Raw genomic sequence first — 7039 nt, 5'->3', positions numbered from 1 at the left:
ATCTAGTGTTAGCCAAACCTGATTAGCCATTATTTTCCTTTGATCTACCTTCAAGTGGTCAAGTTATTCCTAAAGGAACTAGGATTTGATACCAATTGTTGGAAATAATTTTTAATACTAGGAGGGGGGAGGATGAATTAGTATTAAGACTAATTTAATTTTTTTTAGCCAATTTAGATTTAACATTCAGACTTTCCAATCATTGTGTGAGAAACCATTAACAAAAAATAACAACATTTATATCAACCAATATAAGCATTCACATTATGAGCACGTGAGTCATAAAGGTTTAACATGGAAACCCTTGTAAGAGAAAAACCTCCAAAGCTTGTTTTGTTATTGATGTAAATAAGAGAACCTACTATATTATATCAAATTTTGTTTGTGAGCCACCACTCACATGAAGAACCAACTCCCTTTGATTGTTTTCTAGCACCTACTAGTAGGAAGCACCAACTCCCTCCTTTTGTAGACACCTGATCAACTTAATAGAAGCACCATATGAAGCACCAACTTCATGTATTTTTTGCAAGAACTAACTTGTAGATCCTTGGATTTATGTAAGCACCAACTTGCAAGAGACAACAACCCCCAAGTCTTAATCAAACACCCACTAGAGATGGAAGCACCAAATTCCTGTATGTAGGCTCCAACCCACATTCAATAAGGAACTAATGTTCTTTGTACTTGGTATAATCTCTTCTCGATTTCAGATTTTTGTTCACCTTTTCCTTTGTCCCATGCAACATTCTCTATCCTCTGCTCACTTTACAATGACCCACTATTATGCTCAACAAAATTCACTAATACACATCCCTCACTGCACTCTTTCCAATCTGCAACAACATTCACTCTTACACATAGCTCTATGCTCTCAACCCTCTTCTATTCCACAAGCTACATAATAGGCACATTCTTAGACACTTTCCTTTGCATAGATACTCTTGGCCCCTCTGTACAACACAGGAACACTTTAGCTCTTCTTAGTAGTGCACATGTAGAGATCTTCACACAACTCTCTTACATAGATATCTCTACTCTTGGACCTCTTCTTAGCAGTGCACACCCACTTGGAGCTCTCTACTCATCTCATTGGCAACAATGTTGCTTCCCCCATTTTTCACAATTGCAATCCTTGGTTTTTTTCCTCTGCTGCATAATGGTTGATGTAGTCTCTATTGTCGTTGTATTGTCTCTGCTATGCAGTGAACATTGTTGTCTCTGCTATCCTCTCTCCTAACTGAGTGTGTACTTTAACATGGAACTCCATACTTCTATTGCATCTCATTTCTTGAATTTTGGAGATACATTAAATGTGAAGATGGGCACTTGAGTGTTTCTCATACTGAGAATTAAATCTCAGTTGCCTTGCAGACTTGAGCAAGGATCCCCATGCTTATTAATTTGATCGCAGTGCTCAGAATGTACTCTAGCATGGATCTGTTCTTTCTATGATCAAATCTCTTATCCTTGAGGCTTTTTCCTTCATTTAATTCAATGAATAATTCAAGCAAGATAGGCCAAGGCCTTTCTTCTACTCAAGATAGACTCCATTATTTATTCCTACATGTCGCAGTCCTTGCTTCCTTGACTCTGTGTTTCTTTACAACCACCTTTATTCCAATGACACTGACCTCTTTGTGCACATTTACCTATCTATCAACTTATAAATTCCTATATAAACACCTCATGGAAAATAACCAAAGTAGAAAATCTGCAAAATATGGATAACTTCGCCCACAAACATCTGTTATTTCTCCAACTGGAGGCTGTGATGCCCAAACACCCGTAACTTTTCATAAAATGAATTTCATTTAGATTATGGGATTATGGCCTGGCCCACTTGTTCATTATCACATCTCCCCTATCTCCTCTACCCATTTTCCTCCATAGGACTAGGTGTTGCGACCCTAGACTAGGCCTCTAGGTGCTAAACCTCCATGCTACCCTACAAAGGCTAAATTCCCTCTATTAATCTTTCACACCTTTGGACACTAAAAAAATGTTATACCATCACAAAAGACATTCATAGGGGCCCACTTCATATGCATATGTCACCTAAGCTCGATCTCGGATTCTCTGGTGCCTCTAATTTTTCTAAATTGAATTCCAAATCACTTACAAGATTTCAAGCTTATGAGTATGACCCACCTGTGTGCACCATTAGCAACTCTTGCCTCTTCCTTTTCGCTGTGTTGTGAGAGTATATGGGCTTGGCTTACATTCCACATTTAAACCTCCTATACGCTATACTAGCCTCTCCCTATCGATACCATTGAAATACCTGAATCTTCATTACTAGTGTTTCCACATTATTTTTTGTTACATGTTCTTCTAGTTGACAGTCCATTAATTGTTGTCCCCTCCAGCCAAACTCATTGCCATCTTGTAACCCCTTTTAAATAAGCATCGGAGTTATATTTTCTATTTTTCTTTGCTCCGCACAACCCAATAACTTATTTTTAACTAAGAATTAGGTATGGGGTTTCCGACCTCCAGGGTATGTTCATTTCTAGGGTGATATCATGTTGATGTCATCCATGCCACAGGTCAACTTGTGAAAGGTTCATGTGACACCCATATATGGTCCTTTTGGGTATCCAAAAACAAAAAAACTACTTGCCACATGTCTGATAGTATGTCATGCTAATGTTATCTTCGGTAAAAAATATGTTGCCACCTGTACTGTTGGAGGAGAGAGAAAGGGTCCATCGATCCTTGGTTTTGCAAGGGATTTCCTTTGTAAATAGTTATGTGCCCAAAAGTGACTTGTTGCTAAACCAATTCCAAAAGTCATCAATCCAAATGTTTTTAAGAAATTATCCTAACACAAAGTTATGGGGTTCCAACCTTCTAGGATTCCAACCCTCGAAGCTTCCATCCCTTCGAGTTTCTGACCTTTTTGGAATTTTTCCCGTGACCCTGGCTAAGACTATCTTGTAACATTTCTTCTAGGTTTCTCGGCCTTTTAGGAATTTGGGCTTCTAGGCATTGTTCTCACTAACCCGACCCACTTCTCTCCCATATCTATTTTAAATAAGGTTTCAAGCTTTAGACCTTCCGGGTTCCAGGGTTCCAAGGACTAATCCTAAGGACTTTAGGTCCCAACAGTTTTTGACAATAACTTTCGATCCTTAGGGCTATTTGTAGACTTCCACATACCATTAGAAATATCTTTCCAATAAATTTCCAACCATGCCATTCCTAATAGTATTTGAACAAGTCTCATGATGAAGAAATTCCTCCAAATATTGGGACTCCCAACCATCGTAGTCATCATTTTATGGCTTCTCCAATCAGCCTACTACAATGATGATTCTCTACAAGAGACTACAAAAAGTATGGGACTCCCCATGAGCTTGACACACATGCACAACAATGCTAGCCTAGTTTCCATCACATATAGCATAGTAGACATAAATGTTAACACTTCTGCTGCCACAAACGTCCATGCTAGTATGGTTGACATCAATTCCATCACACTGGTTGTGACTAGCAATAAGGAAATGCCAACTCTCTTAGCATGACTCACATCAATTCCAACACACTTGTTGCCACTAGCCAATTCCAAATATCCAACATAATACTCCTTAGATCCACTCTCCTGCAATCAAGAGCCCCAACTCTGACACTAATTGTTAGAAACTATATCATTACTGAGAGGGGGGGTGGGGTGAATTAGTAGTGAAGGTCCTTATAGCTTTTTCTTCAATTAATTAAACCTTTAAACCATGCGTATTCTAAAGAACATAACCAAAGATTAGAGCATAAAACACAATTAAAATAATGCAAGCATTCAACACAAGAGACATAAATATATCTCATGGAAAACCCTCCTCATGGGTCAAAAACCATCCTTGTTGTTGCTACACTACTCAATAAATTTTACTATGCTAAGAAAATTATTTATATAGAGAATCAACTAGATACTATAAAATGTAGATCTATTTCTCCCATAGACCTATGGACTACCATCTACTGTAAGCCACCATGAACAACGATCTCACCCGACTACTCCTAAACTATCAAATGACTCTACAAACTCCTATCTGCTAGAAGCCACCAGGACCAATGAGTTTCTCATATTTTCGTCCAAACTATCCAAGTACTATTGGATTGAGAAAACAAGTCACCTATATTGAACTCATCGAAGTCCTCCAACACCATTCCTCTATGTAGTTATCATTTCATACATTTTCAAATTGGAACCAATTCTCAACATGAACACCACAACAAAATTCTCTTCAAGGCACAAAATAAAAAATCCAAAACAAAATGAACCAACATAAACATTGCATACAATTATCTGATAAATGCATCAACAAAACCCCCTCTGCAATAAAAGAAAAAAAAAATGCTTACAAACAACTGCTACACACAACCAACAAACTAGAGAATAAATAAGATGATACCAATCACCAACATGATCTACAATCAATCTTTATTTCATCACCTTTGTTATGCATTTGACCTATGAGAAAACTAGAATATGAGAAATACAAAACAATATTTCCTAAAATACATAAATATCACATGAAATGAGACAAATTGCAAAGATATTTTATTATTCAGAAGTAGAATACAATGTTCACTTACCTCTTCAAGGGCACAACCTACAACAGAGAATAGTTCAATTACAATAAGAATCGATCTTTCGTCCCTTTTTATCGATGACTATTTATAGATTTATGACATCCAAAAACCTAACCACTAGTGGTTCCTTACATAATACAGGTTAACCAGTGTATTTATTAACTATGGCCCATTATAACTAATTGTGGTCCCTTTTCTATAATGTGGGTCAACCACTTACAATTATTATTAATGCAGCTAACTGGTTACAAGATATATTGAATCAACTAACTAGCTATGACTCTAACTAGGCCCCTTGAGCTTATTACATAAATAAAGGGGTTAGAGTTGGAATGTAACATGCCCTCCCCGATCAAAAGCATCCTTGTCCTCAAGGTTGTAGTTGTAGAAACTATTGAAGAATAGTGGTTAGTTTCCATTTCGCATCTTTTGGAGAGGTTTCTTTCCTCTTAATGAGTTTTTTCTTGATCGTGCATCCGCAGAGATGTATTTCATGAGTATCGAGGACTTATTTAGGTCGGAACCAAAGTGAGCCTTCCTCACCCAATTCTAGCAGACATGTTTGAACCCGAAAATTGTTCCCTACAACTTTCTTGAGGCAAGATACATGGAAGACTGGGTGTATTTTTGAAATAGTTGGTAGGTCCATTTTTTAAGCGACTGATCCTATATGATGAAGTACTTGTTAAGGCGCATATAATTTTGGTGCTAGTTTTTGGCATCCATTTTCTTTGAGAGAGGTTTTCTTATAATATTGGAGTTGCAGGAACACCTAGTCACCAACTTGAAATCATGATTTGGAATGATGTTGGTCGGCCTATTGCTTCATTCTATTCTAAGCTTGATGTATATTATTTTTGAGATGAGCGATCATGGCGACATGGTTCTACTAGAGCTTATTAACTTCCTATACTTTGGAACATCTGGGATATAAGAATCTAGTGAAGCTGGGAGTTGGCCATACAATGCCTCATATGGAATCATCTTCATGGCTTCCTCATAGTTAGTATTACACCACCATTCAGCTAAAGGAATCCACTATACCCATTGATGTTGCTTGTTTGAAGTGAAGTACCACAAATAGGTCTCCAAAAATTTATTGATTGTTTCTATTCGACCATCAGTTTAGGGATGATAAGATGTACTTAGTTGGAGTTTCATGCCATGTAGCTTAAAAAGTTCATTCCAAAATTTGTTGGTGAAAGTGGGGTCTCGATCAGACAGAATCGAAGTTGGCATGCCATGCAGTTTGAATATTTGGTCCATGAAAACTTGAGCCACCAATGTTGGGGTAAATGGGTGTGGTAGCACACAAAAATGAGGATATTTGGAAATTCTATCAACAACCACTATGATGACTGATTTGTTTCCTGAGTTTTGGAGAACTATAATGACATCCATGGAAACATTAGTCAAGATAGAAGCAAGGAGTGGAAATGGTTGTACTTTTCCCAGTAACTTGGTTGTTTCCCTTTTGTTGCAATAGTATACATCACATTCAACTACAAAAGTAAGAATTTCATTCTTCATGAAGGTCCAAAAGAAAGAGTGGCATGCTCGTGCATAAGTCTTTTGAAATCCTGAATGCCATGTGATGGGATAGGGTGGAGGTTAGGGATAACACTATCTGATCCTTGTAATGGAGAACGTCATCCTTCCAAGAGTAGTCGACTAAGTAATTAGGATTTTCTCTTAATATATTAATGATATGGAAAAAATATGGGTGCGAGAACCATTCATAACGGGCCTCTTCAATACAATCGGGGATGGGTAGAGAAAGCGATAAAAGGGTGCCCTCGTCCTAAAATTGACGCGATAAGGCATCAGCCACTACATTGTCACACCCCTTTATGTAAATTATCTCATAATCACATCCCATCATTTTTGCAAGGCGTTTATTTTGTTGTGGCAATGATAGATGCTCCTCGAGGGAATGTTTTAGGCAATGATGGTTAGTGCTAATTTGGAAATGATGCCTCAATAAGTATGGTCACCGTGTGTCTACTACATGTAAGATGGCTATCATTTCTTTCTCATATGTAGATTGACCCAGATGCTTGCCACTAAGTTGTTGACTAATGAAAGCTAATGGTCCACGTTCTTGCTTTAATAATTCACCAATGCCTATACCTGAAGCATCACATTCAATCACAAAAGATTTTGTAAACTTTGGTAGGGCCAGTACTGGAGTCAAGAACATGGTCTACTTGAAAGCCAAAAAGGCCTGTTAAGCTACGTCAGTCCAAAGAAATGAATTTTTCTTGAGAATATTAGTGACAGGCCTGGCAATTCATCAATAATTGCAAAAAAATTTGTGATAGTATCCAATGAGACCCAAGCATCCCCCCAAACTCTTGAATGATTTTGGTGGGGGCCAACCTTGCATTTCCTAAATATTTTTCATATCAACCCTCACTCCTTCAAGACTCATAACGTGTCCCAAATA

This window comes from Pinus tabuliformis, chromosome 9 (assembly GCF_031772625.1).
Source record: "Pinus tabuliformis cultivar Carrire ecotype Pingquan chromosome 9, CPIR1, whole genome shotgun sequence".
Classification (NCBI taxonomy): Eukaryota; Viridiplantae; Streptophyta; class Pinopsida; order Pinales; family Pinaceae; genus Pinus; species Pinus tabuliformis.
The sequence above is the reverse complement of the archived record's forward strand: the minus strand, read 5'-3'. Positions refer to the sequence as shown.